Source organism: Arvicanthis niloticus, chromosome 20 (assembly GCF_011762505.2).
Source record: "Arvicanthis niloticus isolate mArvNil1 chromosome 20, mArvNil1.pat.X, whole genome shotgun sequence".
NCBI lineage: Eukaryota > Metazoa > Chordata > Mammalia > Rodentia > Muridae > Arvicanthis > Arvicanthis niloticus.
The window spans coordinates 30,968,102-30,983,368 of record NC_047677.1 but is presented as its reverse complement, the minus strand read 5'-3'; the positions used below and the strand labels follow the sequence as shown (position 1 = coordinate 30,983,368).

The window sequence follows — 15,267 nt, the reverse complement described above, 5'->3', positions numbered from 1 at the left end:
AAGATTAAATTACCTTTAAAATGAAACCATAAAACCAAACCTTGTCAAAAATCTTCAAGTCATATTCAATCATAAGAAAATGTAGAAAATCTAAAGGATGAGTTTTTGTTTTGTTTTTAAATAGATTGGAAGACATATTATGATAATATTAAATTAATAAACAAGGTCTGGATTCTAATTAGACTAATAATTAATGGTAACTTAGAGGTTATGACATTTATTAAATTAAAATATGTTAGAGGCACCAGGTGGTGATATAGGCTCCAATGTCACATCTGGTTTGTCTGGCCCACTATCCTGGCCTGGCAACGCCCACTGGCTTTGCTCTTTACATTACTGATTGGCCCCATATCAGTCCTCGCCATCTTCTTCCATCTGTTCATGAGCTCTTGCAAGTATCTCCGTGAGGAGATCTAGAAGGACCTTCTAATGGTGGGCACGTGTGAGATCAGTGACCAGTCTGGGGACGTCAACGACCTGCACACCTAACTCAAATTACAGACTCTGCTAGCCATATTCTGTACACAGATGAGGACGCAACTAAGTGGAATTTTGCCTTTATCATGGAAGATTATGAAAAGTTTGAAGTGTGTTTTGAGAGCGAGGGAAATGAGCAGAGACCTGACCGACTCATGATTCTATACAAGAAACATGGATTGGGGGTGAAGAATTATGAAAAGATTGCAAAAGCTGAGATAACCAAACCATTGGAGTTGGTGTTCTGATGGCTAAAGGACCTTTGAAAAACAATTGTTAAATGGTTTGTCATATGTGAAGAAGTGGGAAGTGGAGAGTCGCGATACCAATGATTCCATGAGAACCAGAGTCCTGTACTTCAACATCTTTTCGTTTTTGTTTTTTTGTTTTTGTTTTTCGAGACAGGGTTTCTCTGTATAGCCTTGGCTGTCCTGGAACTCACTCTGTAGACCAGGCTGGCCTCGAACTCAGAAATCCGCCTGCCTCTGCCTCCCAAGTGCTGGGATTAAAGGCGTGCGCCACCACCGCCCGGCTTCAACATCTTTTCAATGATCTGTCTCATTGGACTAGTCGCGTGGCAGGTCTTCTACCTGCATCCCTCCTTCAAGTCCAAGAGTTTGTTACAGTAATGAGGCTTGGCCTCTGTCTCCTTGTATCCTAGTCAGCAGAACAGTGGTAGGATTTGCCTGGCCTAACCCAAGCCTATCCTGAAAATGGAGCCATAAAAATGCAGTGGGAGTTTCTTGCCAGAACTGTTTGCCTTCGGTGTGGGAAAACACAGGGCATCATCTTCAAGTAAGAAGTCAGCCAGGTTTATAGGATTTGGATTGGTTTGGCAACAGGATTATTAAAGTCGCCTATGGGGTTAAAAGAACAAATCAAAACAAAACAGAACAGAAACAAATAAAACAGTGGTTACCTAGATAATGCCAAAGCCAGCGTTCCTCCTGAGTTTCCTTGCCTGATCTGTTTGAGCTGCTTGATTTCTCCCAGTTGCTTAACACTTTGGTCTTTCACTATACTTCTCCCAAGACTTCGATGACCATTGTCAGCTTGTCTCATACCAACTTGTCCTCTTCCAGGTTCCTTTTAAAACATTCTGAACTTTCTCTTGGTCCTTAGATGGCATGTTTACATAGCTGTGGAACAATATCCTTCATGATTTTATGTCTCTTAAAAGGGTCATGGGAGGGAACCATTAAAAGGGGGAAGGAGGGAACACTGTACTGTATAGAATAGCTTAAAAGAAAATCTCATTTTAGAACAATTAAAATGCCTGTGCTTGATGAAATATAAAATATTAAATTTTTGCCGATTCTTTAATAACTTTGGGAAGATACTGTTATAAATGGAACAATTTAGAGCCCCCGCAAATTTCTGGAATTAGGAGAAGGTATTCCTCACATAAAGCTCACTAAAAGTATATTTAGAAATAATGTTTGGTGATGGGGCTGAGTTGGCCAAGTTGCTTGCCAAGCAGGGACATAAAGCTGAGAGGAGAGAACTGGCTCTCTGACTGCTGTCCTCATACCTCAATATGTTTGGTGTAATAATTTTATTATTTCTGTATGCTGAGAACCCCATTCATCATGCACACACAATTCAAATCTCAAGGAATATCAAAGATTATGTATACTTTGACAGATTAAATGTTTTCTTAATACATATTCAGTGTGTATGGGTGTTTTCCCTGCATGCATCCATGGGCACCAGGCAGGCATGCTGTGCACAAACATACATGAAGTCAAAAACCCAGGAACGTACAAAATGTTTAAAGAAAAACAAATAGTCTTAAAATGAACAGTAATTATTTTCCACTGAGGCCATTTATCGGTCCCTTTCTGTTTTGAAGGTCTTCCAATCTTCTATGATCTTGATGCATCTTCTTTATACCATTTAAAGAAAGAGCAGGGGAAGCAGCTATGTTTTCAGAGTGGTAATTCCCATGCAGAAAGCCCTGGCCTGCATTTACTTCCTGTCACCAGTCATGGTCTTCAATTCCTGCACTCAGGATGTAGAGGGATAAAGGATGGCAGTTCATCATGGTTATCCTTTGCAACACAGTGAATTTAAGAGGCCAGCTTAGTATACATAAAGTCTCATCTCAATAAAACAACCAACCAGCCAGTAGAACCTATTTCCTTTTGTATACTTTTATTATTTTTAATAACATTTAATAACATTTAGCATTTAATATTGTATAGGAAACTATACAATATTAAATATTAAATTGACACATATGATCAGGAACAGGGATGGGAGTTACTTCTACCATCTTTACTTTTGGTTTTAACATAGTAGTTAAACTCTATCGAACATTAAACAAATGGCTTGATGACAGTGTCATTAAAACCATTCTAATTGTTGCTGAAATATAGCTTCAAATACAGAATTCATTTTCATACGCATCTCAAACTGTGGTTTAATTGGTCATAAAGATAATGATAAGAAAATTCTCAGGAATGTCTATTTTTCCCTGTTATTATGTAAGCTTTCTGAGCTATTACTGTGATAGCTAACATTAGGTGGCACTGTTTTCCTTTTGGTATAACCCCAAAGGCAAAACTGAGAATGAAAGAACTGTATTTGTGTGTTCTCAGTCCATAACAGAACTCACAAAGATTGTAGGAGGGTATTTTAATTAAAGAGTGGCAGATGCCTTCGAAGTGTAGTGGGCACTAAAATTTACATGCTCCATGAGTCCTTTATAGAAGAGATAGTTGCAGGTTATGAGTTAAACATGCAATGACTGAATTTCAAAATTTACTTCTACACACTCAGACTGTACACCATAGAGTTTAGAAAGATTTATTTTGTAATTGGTAAACATTCTCCCGGGAAAGGGAAGGGTTATTGTACTGGCTGGTTTTGTGTCAACTTGACACAAGCTGGAGTTATCACAAAGAAAGGAGCCTCCCTTGAGGAAATGCCTCCATGATATTCAGCTGTAAAGCATTTTCTCAATTAGTTATCAAGGTGGGGAGGGTCCCTTGTGGGTGGTACCATCCCTGGGCTGGTAGTCTTGGACTCTATAAGAAAGCAAGCTGAGCAAGCCAGGAGAAGCAAGCCAGTCAGCAGCATCCCTCCATTGACTCTGCATCAGCTCCTGCTTCCTGACCTGCTTGAGTCCAGTCCTGACTTCTGTTGGTGATGAACAGCAACGTAGAAGTGTAAGCTGAATAAACCCTTTCCCCCCCAACTTGCTTCTTGATCATGGTGTTTGTGCAGGAATAGAAACCCTGACTAAGAAAGTTGTTTTAAGTAGAGATGAAATTTAACATTATTAGAACGTCAATTATATTTATATATGATAACATTCATATTACATTTGCTTTTGCAAAGGCTTCATTGAGTTTACAGATTATATATGTCATATTTACAATGTTGACAAGCATATTTTCTGACAAATTAAGAAATAGTCAGTAGAAAATGATGTTATGAACTAGCAACCATAAAGACTTAGCTCTTTTTTCTACTATTGTATTGATTTTTATTTCTTACTTGTATAATAATTATTTTATTTTTAAAAATTTTAGTTTGAACTTTTTAAGATCTGCCCCCATATCCTCCCTTCAAATTCCTTTCCTTCCTGCCCCCATCACCCCCTCCTGAGCCATGTCCTCTTTCTAAAACTAACTGAACCTACTTACTGCTGTCTGTATGTGCATGCTTGTAGAACAGTCTACGGGACCATGTGTTAACATCTCAATAGCTTAATTGCTGAAGAAGAAAATGAATGTTCCTCTTCTAGCAGCCACCAGTAGCCAATGTCTTCTTAGCTAGAGATGAGATTTTGTGACAATCTCCTCCACTGTCTATGCTGAGATTTTTTTGTTGTGCACAATCACAGCTATTTTGAGTTCTTATGTGTACCTCAAACACCCCCTTTTCTGTAAGCAACCTATTACTTTTGCCTTATAATCTTTTAGACCTTTCTTTCTTTCTTTCTTTCTTTCTTTCTTTCTTTCTTTCTTTCTTTTTCTGTTTTTGGTTTGTTTGTTTGTTTGTTTGTTTTAAGGAACAACATTTATTCATTTTACAAATGTTACAGTGCATCCAGCTAGAAGAGAATGGTTTTAGTAGTTAAAAAAAATGTACAAATCTGGGGTTTGTATATTAAAAGTTATTTACAACACTGTGAGTGGAAAAGAAGACAAGAAGTGCTTTCACATTACATATTTCCCTCCTGCCTGAAGCCTTGCTTATCAAGTCAACACGGCTGATTTCACAAGCTGGGGGTTTAAACTCGAATAAGACATTTATGAAAATCCAGACAGGGGCAATATCCTCCCCAGCCTAGGTGCCACTAGGAACAGCACAAATGACTAAAAATTCATCAGGGGAGAGGCTCAGGGTTTGGGAGTGTAAGCCCCCCAATTCTGACTCGGGGGTTTTAGAAGTAAGATAAATGAAGCGAACTTGGAAAAGAATTGGAAACCCAGCAATTGCCTTCTGCATGGATGGGGCTTGGGAAGGTGGTAGGAACAGGAGCATTTCACATCAATGACTTCAACTGACCTTAAGAGTAAGACCAAAAAGCTGATTGGAGAATCCACAGGAGGAAGACAATGTAGCATGGCTGGGGGAGGTGTAAAAAAGCCCCTTCCCTTCTAGGCACATGAAGGCAGCCAGGGCACCTGGTCCAGGCAGTGACCTCACAGGAACAACACAGTTTTTGCAGCCTAGCGATCACCCACCAGCCCCCACTCAGTTACTTCTTTTGTGATGATACCTGAGATTTGGGGGGGGGGGGCAGGTATTCCCTTAGGACAGAACACTCTGGTGTCTCATATTTTCAACACACTGGTTGTGGTCTCTCTATGTTAATCACTACCTCCTGCCAAAATAATTTTCTCCAGTAAGGAATGGGAGATGCACTAATATGTGGTACAGATACAAGTATTTATGAAGCAGATTAATAGGGTGTAGATTTTGCAGACTATTAGTAATAGGTTGTCACCCATGGCCTATGACATATTCAGCCAAGGAAACTTAGCTGCATTAACAGTGCCAGGGATAAGCTACTTCTTACAAAGAGGCTCTTAAATCTAATTAAGAAATTAATTGGTTACTCTCAAAATTTGAGCCACTAGTGTACCATGAGCATATCTCATGAGCTCACATACTGGACCGTTGTAATGGTTGATACTTATTTCCTGTGTTTTTTCCCTTTTGGAATGAAAGGCTTTTCACATTTTAGAATATAATGTTTATTTATGTATTTGGTGATCCTCTGGCATGTACCAGTAATCTGATTTCTAAGTGTATTTTTCTTTGTTTTTTATGTAATTGGCTAACTATCAAACTTGTGTTATAAGCACAGCATTATCCTGATAGGAAAGCCAGGTAAATAGAGAAGAAGAAGAAGGAGAAGGAGAAGGAGAGGGGGAGGGGGAGGGGGAGGGGGAGGGGGAGTGGGAGGGGGAGGAGAGGGAGGGGGAGGGGAGGGAGGAGAGGGAGGGGGATGGAGGAGAGGGAGGGGGAGGGAGGAGAGGGAGGAGAGGGAGGAGAGGGAGGAGAGGGAGGAGAGGGAGGAGAGGGAGGAGAGGGAGGAGAGGGAGGGAGGAGAGGGAGGGAGGAGAGGGAGGGAGGAGAGGGAGGGAGGAGAGGGAGGAGAGGGAGGAGAGGGAGGAGAGGGAGGAGAGGGAGGAGAGGGAGGAGAGGGAGGAGAGGGAGGAGAGGGAGAAGAGGGAGGAGAGGGAGGAGAGGGAGGAGAGGAAGGAGAGGGAGAAGGAGAAAAGGAGAAGGAGAAGGAGAAGGAGAAGGAGAAGGAGAAGGAGAAGGAGAAGGAGAAGGAGAAGGAGAAGGAGAAGGAGAAGGAGAAGGAGAAGGAGAAGGAGAAGGAGAAGGAGAAGGAGAAGGAGAAGGAAGAAGAAGAAGAAGAAGAAGAAGAAGAAGAAGAAGAAGAAGAAGAAGAAGAAGAAGAAGAAGAACAACAACAACAACAACAACAACAACAACAACAACAACAACAACAACAAATTAGCCAATTCCTTTGGGGAGAATAATTGTAAAGGTTCTCAGCAAAATTAGAAAACACAGTAAGATCATACAGTATAACAAAGCTACCAGGAATAGAGGGTTTTCAAAATACAAAAATCAGTAAATATAATGGGACACATAAGCAGGACAAACTTTTTCACTCCAGATGAAATTACAAACCACTCCAGCCAGTAAAACTGAGTGAAGCTCTCAAAGCTAAAAATACAATGACCATATGAACCAGCTGTAGCATTCCTGAGGATATTCTCAAAGGAATCAAAGTCTTAGTAAATCTATACTTATTTTGGCATTGTTCATATTTACTGAGGGATGGAAAGAGCCAATGTGTCAACTGATGAATGTGTGAAAAAATGCAGTTCATATGCATAATGAATGTTAATCAGGTCTTAAAGTATGATCTTGATCATGCCTTGAAATTATAAATACTCAATAAATACAGAAGGGTGTGTTTATGTATTTATGATCACACACATGTATGTATGTATGTATGTATGTATGAAGAATAACAAGAGAAAAATCAAATTGACAGAGGGTAATACAGAAACTTGGAACTACCTGGAGGGAGAAGGAAGGGGAAGTGATGTAATTATATATATTTTGATTTACTTTATTATTTTGTTTGTATGTGTTTGCCTCTCTTTCTGTCATTCTTGATTTGTGTGGCTAGTTAGGTGGGTGTGGGAGTGGGTATGTGCCATGCATGTGTCTAGTAAACATGGAGACCAAAGGATGTCATACGATGTCTTAAAACTGAAGTTACAGATTGTTTGATACCACTATGTAGGTGCTGGGAATTGGACTTGGGTCCTGTAGAAGAGTAGCCAGTGCTCTTAATTACTGAACCATCTCTCTACCATTAAATTATCTTTTAATTAAAGAATAATTTTAATTAAAAGTAAAAATGAGGTCATTTTGCAAGATAAATGAATGGAACTGGAAATGTATTGTGTTAAACTAAGTCACAGTCAGAAAAATAATACATTCTTTTCTCTTATACTTTAACACTATGAGAGAGAATATATCTATATATTTATATAGATATTAGATTATATAGAGAGAATATACATTCTAATATAGGATATTCTCTTACTCTACAGAATATAATAATGTATTTGTATACAGTACCAATAAGCAATCTAGAAGGGCAATGAAGAAGACAATTATGTCCAAAATAGCATCCAAACTGGGTGCTGGGAAAAAAGATGCATGAATACATTGCTTGCTGTTTAAGCATGAAGACCTCAGTTCAGATTCCCAGAACCTAGGTAAACATGCTTGTAATTTGTAGCTAGAGAGGCAAGGGCAGGCAGATGGATCCTTGGCTCTCACTGGCTACTCTGCTTTGCCAAATTAGTGACTGCCAGGATCAGTGAGAGACCCCATGTTAAGGAAAAACACCTGCCATTGATCGCTAGCGTCTGTTTTAGGTGTTTACACACATGCACACATGCAGGTAGTTACAACACATGTGCACATAAAAAGAATTTAAAAACTAAAATAAAACTGCTGAGAAATAAATTTAGGGGAAAAAGCAAACCACATATTCTGAGTACTATACAACATCAAGGGAGAGGGAATTCCTGGAGAATTAAATTATTGGAAATGTAAACCAATTCCATTGATCAGAGGCCTGGACATCATGAAAAGGTACACTCCAAGAAATGATGTACAGATTCAATGCAATGCTCATTGATAACCTACATTATATCCTTACAGAATATTGCTATCTAATACTAAAGTCTTATGGAATTTAAGGTGCTCAGAACACCCAAAATCATTTTTAAGGGGTCAGGGAAGGACAAAGAAAAGTTCCTGATGTCAGAGCTTGTTCCAAAGCCATAGGGATGAAGAGGATGGGTTCAGGAAAGCATAAACAGACAGATTACTATAAAGAGACATTACTATGCAGAGATAGTTACATATTAATTAAATTAATTTTCCTTTCCTTACTTTTATTTAATTAGCATGCAGATAATGGGTGTCTTCATATTAGTTTCAGGTATACAGTTTGAGAGGTTGATGTCTCTCAACCTCTCTCCCACTTCTCTCTGTCTCTCTCCTCTTCCTGCTCACTGTAGCCCACTGCTGCATTCATGGTATGTGTGGTCAATTGTTCTTTTCACTGTTCCTCCCATGTTGGGATTTCTTTTTATCTTTTCTTGGCCTACTTTCTAATTTCATAATGCTCTCTTTCTATCTAAAGCTATAGATAGCTATAGATTCTATATTAGAATAAATATATTTTTATTAGAATATATTCATACATATTCTATATTCTATATGTCTATGTATAATATATAGAATATATCCTCAATATATGTTCTAGTAGAGAATATATATTCTGACTTATATAATATATTAATATTATCAATCTTATTAACATTGATTATTAAATTAATATCTATGATAATTATATTATATATTATATATTATATGATTATAATAATATTAATGATGTATAATATATCAGAATATATATATGCCTCTCTAGCTACAAATTACAAGTGTGTTTACCTAAGTGCTAGGAATCTGAACTGAGGTCGTCATGCTGGAACAGCAAGCAATTTATTCTATCTACACTAATCTATCTCCCAGCAACCCAGTCTGGAAGCTATTTTAAGCACAATTGTTTTATTCACTGCCTTTCCAGCTTGCTCACTGATACAGAATACAAATGCAATCGATGTTTGTCACTGTTTTTGTTGGGTTCTTATGATTATACATACACACAATTATACCAACACAATTATACATACACAATTATAAGTCAAACAACATCTTGTTTCTTCTTTTCTTGAAATTCACTTTAATTTATCTTCCTTCTTAATTCCCCTGACTAGTACTTTTGGGATAATATGTAATGAACCTAGTGAGTAGGGACACTCTTATCTTGTGCATAACTCTAGAAGGAACATATTAACCATTAAGTTTCATATTGTATGAGTTTTATTTTTTGGTACATATTCTTCTTCTTTTTCAGATTGAAGAAGTTTCTTTTTAATCGGAGCTAGTCGTGCCCCCCCTCCCTTTGTCTATGCATGAGGGTGTGCTGTATTTTGTCTGACGCTTTTCCCTTGTCTATCTTGGTAATCGGTCAACAGGTTATTCTATTAGTATGGGATAAGACCTTATTTGAAGTTGAATGTCATTTTCATAAACAGGTCAGATAGATGTAAAGTATTCATTGTATCAATCTCTCTATGCAAACCAGGAAAGGTAACTCCACCTTTCTAGGAAATAGAGGACCATGAAAAGGCCATGTATCTACTCACTATAAAGCCTGTTCCTAAAACTTTTTGATGAGGAACTCTGCAATGCACCGTGGCTACTTCATTTCAGACCACACTGATTTCCCTGAGCACATGATTAAACTACCTTAGTAGAATTTTTAAAATATTGGCTGTATAACCAGAATTCTGTGGCACATACAGCACTTTCAATAAAAATGTTTACCAAAAAGTTGAATTATTAGCAGTACGGTTGACAGGGTTTAAGGTACAAAGAAGTTGTTATGGTGGTATTCTAGTCCACTGGGTTTAATGTTTCTAATAATTCTGAGAATGCTTTTTATCCTAGGTTATAGTTTCTCATTGTGTCATCTAAAGTTAAGCTAGCTCAATGAAATACTTGGTTATTTTTTCTCTTTCCGGTACTGTGATTTTCTTACCTCTAAAGTTTACAAATCTTTCTTCAAGTTTCTCCTCCTGTAGGGAGTCAACTAAGTCAACCTGTATTTTCAAGACACAGATATTCCATTCTGCCAGGGATTCTCACATCTTGAGACCTCAGTGATAAATAAGACATAACAGTGACATCACACTTCTCCTAAGTACCACTAAACTTTAGGGCTTGGTTTACAATGTGATGGATGAAGGTAGGTGGACATTGAAAAGCGTCTTCCCTGAGAGAGGGTTGAGAAAAGGCTCACCTTTCTATCGCCAATATTTCTCTTGCTCATATTGTTATGTTTGTGTTTTCAACATCAGTTTTAATAATAGACACATAGCATCTTCTTAAAAAGTGTGCCTCATAACATCCCTTGTTTCAATTCTGAAACTTTAATAATCTCAGCAGAAAAAAATACTTCTTCCAAATACCCATAATGGAGCCTTAGTAACTACAGAAGTTTGATATTGAGAGACAATGAATGTCTTAGCTCAAATGCAAGTGTTGGACAAATAGGGAATATAGCATGGTCCATTTCAACAGGGTCTTTTTCTGTTTTAAGACAATAAACTCCTAATCATTGCAGTACTAGATATTAAGCAAGGTTGCCTTGTTTTTCCTTTTCAATAGAAAATGTTCTGATCTATATTTCCATTTGTTGTGAAATACACTTGTCATGATCCTTTGTACTCTCTGTAAATGAAAACAAGGTTTTAATATTCATTATGTACAAATATATTCCCACTGTGGTTAGCACTACTAATACATAATAGTATGGCATATATCAATCCAGAAAAAAATGAAATTATGAAAGAATATTAGCATAACCTTTAATTTCAGATAAAATACTTGTTGAAAAGTTCAGAGAAACTTATCATTTAAATGAACCCATGTGCTATTCATTATTTTAGTTGAAAAGGACTGCAATAGCTGTTGGCCATCCCCTATAGACATGATTACCTCTAATTTAATAGATTCTTTTAGAAATTTTACAGACACGAGGTAACTGGCTCACCACTGAGAATCTGCCAATTCATTTGGAATATTCTCTTAGTATTTTTGTAATAACTGTAGGAAATTATCATTTACTAACTAGACAGACTGGAAGAGCTGTGGTCCACAGTTTCTAGCTGGGTGAATATGGTATAAACATTCTTAACTTTATTTATATATTACTGTTACTATAACCTCATATTTTAGCTTTCTCTAGGATATTTGTATATCCTTTAATTGCATTTAATAAATATCTGTGCTATTGATCTAATTTCCTTTTCCTATGATGCAGTTACTATTATCTTACTTATAATTTCTAATATCATTAATATCTGTCTCTTATGTAGAGACAAAATCTGAAAATCAATTTTAATTATATCTGCTTTGCTTTCTATGTATGTTTTTTAGATTAAGAGGTGTTATAATTTTCCTCAGAATTTATATTTGTTTCTATCTTCTTTCTTCCTATTGTGAAAAATATGGTCTTGCAAAACTTAGGACATATTTGATATTTACACAAATACATATTGCATATGATACACTGATGATTTATGTATAAATATACACCAGATTTCCATAAAGCTGTTTCTCAAACATTACTGCCTATAAAGATGACAAGGGAAACTTTATCTTTAAACTTTAACTTACCCTGGAATTCTTTTAGATTTATAATCATTAATAATAAAAAATCAAATATTCCTTCTATCCAGTCTCTCTATCACTGACATCTAGAAAACCACATTATTGCTGTTATTAAAAAAGAAAGTATGCTGGTACTCACACACTGTATAATCTGCAGGCCTTTTTTAGACTGTACTTATTTTTTCGTCAATGCTCCTAACTGCACCAGATGTATACCAGAGCTCCACATTGATTTGTAGCCATTTGCTCTTAATTTCTTCCCACCTGAGACAGTTCCTCAGCGTCTATCTGTCACGTATTTGATACTTTTGAAGAACAATGTGAACATTGTACTGTAGGATGATCTCCCGTTTAAGATTGCCTGATTTTTTTTTCTTTTCATGTAAACTGAAGCTTTGCATTTTTGACATATGTACCTGTAAAGGGATGTGTCCTTTTTAACATCACATGTTAGTATCTTTTTATGTTGATAAGTTCACCACAGAATGGCTGTGTACCCATTCCAATATCACAAGTTTAAATGTCTTAGTATGGTGATGTCATCCTTAATTATCAGTTATTATGGTGTCTGTTCATTTGGCTCACTAAAGACATTGACATTATCCAAATAACATTAATACTTACCACATCCTGTGCTAAGTCATTTGTAACTATGCAAATACAGTATTAAAAGTTGTTGTATTCAGTGGGATCTTCTTAAAAGTGGTTATTACTATATTTTTAGGTTATTTTAAAATGTCTATAATACTTTCTACATTAAAGTATGTGAATTACTTTTACATGAAATATGTCAATTCTTTGACATTTTTTCTATTGTTTATGTCAATACATAATGAAATATTTCCTAGTTTATAAATCAGCAGTGACATTATTTTCTTGTTCCATTTTATTTTACATCATCATGATTTAATATTCATTAGTTACTTATAATATTAGCATTTTTCTTGATTCTTGAAAATTTTTTCTTATTTGAAGCTTTGAATTACTTGTTTCTCCAGGGACCACTGATTTCCTTTATTTAATATACACATTTAAAAACATGTATCTAAGATGCCATTTGATGTAAGCGCTATCTTAAACCAATTCTGACAGTTGTCTTGGGACTTTGTGTTGCCTTTCCAGAGTATTATCTTATAAAATGATAGTTGGATTTTTATTTTCTCTTCAACCTTTTTCAGTGTAGTTAAAATTATAAATCTATTAAACTTATTTCTGTAATCTGAATTACATTTTGAGATTTGCAAATATCCTTGGCTATTGTTTTTAACAGTTTATATATATCAGAATTCTATCATAGTGTTGAGATAGAAGCTTACTTAAATCAATCAAATATATACAACACAGAGCCCTTTGGTGATCTCTTTCTTTTTGCTCAGATCTGATCATTGAAAAGTGTATATTCTTCTCCATCTTTCTTCTGTGCCCTTTACAGAATGTTTTATACGTGAGATCATGCAACATGTGGTGGTAATTTAGCAAAAATGCATTTATATTTTTGTTTTTCACCAGTTTGCACCACCACAATTGCATACTCTTTCAAATAATACTTATGTTTGATCCCTGACATTTCTTTGTTGCCCAACTGTTTCAGTTCTGTCAATGTTTTTCCTACCTTACTATCTATTTCTTATTAATAGAATCAATGTACTTCTGTGGACTATTTACATTTTTTCTGAGACATATACTTACATAGTTGCTTTTGGCTTTTAATTACATCTTTCAAGAACACCAATCACAGACCCAACAACTCTGATATTTATTTGGATAGAATGTGCTCTTTCTTTTTGTTGAGCCATTTGTAACATAATATTTCACAGTGTCTTACACAACTCAAATGTTACAATGATTTTACTATTGCATTGTTCTAAAAATATTTGTAAATTTAAATTCCATGCCCAGGTTTCATGAGAGATATATTTTCATACTTATTTTATTCTTTGTACAAAGGCTCTATCATTTTGTCAGGAGAGATGATATAATGATAAAGATTATCAGAATGCTCATGCCTTTTTCATTCCCAATTCAAAACCTTAGTGGAAGAAGAGGATCCAGAGAGTGGTTTAAAATACCTTAATCAGAAACAAGCTGAAGGGAATGACAGAGTAGAAAACTGAAAAGTGTTTTCACTTAGAATAATGAAGAATATTCAGCTTACATAAGAATGAAGAGCGGACTGCTTGGCATGGCTTTGTTACAGTAGAACTGGGAGAAAACATGTGAAGCCTATTGTCTTAGTTAGGGTTTTACTGCTGTGAATATCATGATCAAGGCAACTCTTATAAAAACAACATTAAATTGGGGCTGTCTTACAGGTTCAGAGGTTCAGTCCATTGTCATCAAGGCAGGAGCATGGCAGCATCTAGGCAGGCATGGTGCAGGAGGAGCTGAGAGCTCTACATCTTCATCTGAAGGCTGCTAGCAGAATACTGGCTTCTAGGCAGCTAGGATGAGAGTCTTAGAGCACATACCCACAGTGATACACCTATTCCAACAAGGCCACACCTTCTAATAGTGCCACTCCCTGGGCTGAGCACATACAAACCATCCCAGTTGTTAATGAAAGGGTTGGATGCCATGGTGGTTTGCAAAAACTTCAATTGGAAAGGTAGTGTGGCATGGCAGAGCCCCACAGACAATTTCTGATCCATGAAAAATGTCTATACCTCAGTTGTGCAAAAGAGAGCCTTGAGTAGAATGCACAAAACAAACAAACAAAACCTCCCAGAAATGGGAAGATCGTTGGCTCAACAAACTTCATAAAGCTGCCATGGAAAATAGAAAATTCTTTTGATGTGAGTTCTAAAAAGATTGTTCAAAAATTCTAATACAGTAAAATGATTTGAAGCAAAAAACATAAGGTGGCACCAATATATTATCTAAAGTTTCACGTTGTCTCTTTCTCCATTTCTATTTTGTCAAAAAGTTTGCTTTGGGCATCAGGAATGTATCTCCATAGGTAGAGTGCTTGCTTACCATGAAGAAGCCCTGGGTTCCTCCTCCAGGACTTATAAACCAGGTATGATGGTAGATTACTACAACCCCAGAGCTCTGGAAATACAGACAGAAAGATCAGAAATTTGAGGTCCTATCTACCTACATAGAAATGTCAAGGTTGACCTAGGATAAATGAAACTATGCCTCCTTTACTTCAAAATAAATTGTCATGAAATAAAAATAAACTGTAGCAATATTTATTTATCACTTCAGACTTTTCCATAATTATATTAGGACCAAAATAATATTTGTTGAGTAGATAACTTAAGGTTGATTGTGAGAATCATGTAAACTGGCATGTAATGATTTGGATGTTTGTGAAAAATACTCCTCTTAATAGTTTAAAATAATGTTAGACAACAATACTGGAAAATACACATTTTCCAAAAATAATTAAAAATGAATTTTAGTGCTAAAAAGGCAATGGGTTTACAAAGTTCGTGTGTTTACTAAGTTATAAATGCATTATACTGCTGTAATATTTATGAATGT

The 15,267-nt window shown here is 36.2% G+C and overlaps 1 pseudogene; it reads left to right on the top strand.

Moving 5' to 3' along the window:
* The first annotated feature begins 232 nt into the window (after nucleotides 1–232).
* LOC117724239 (transmembrane emp24 domain-containing protein 10 pseudogene) lies at nucleotides 233–1,106 on the top strand (annotated as a pseudogene).
* Nucleotides 1,107–15,267: the final 14,161 nt, after the last annotated feature.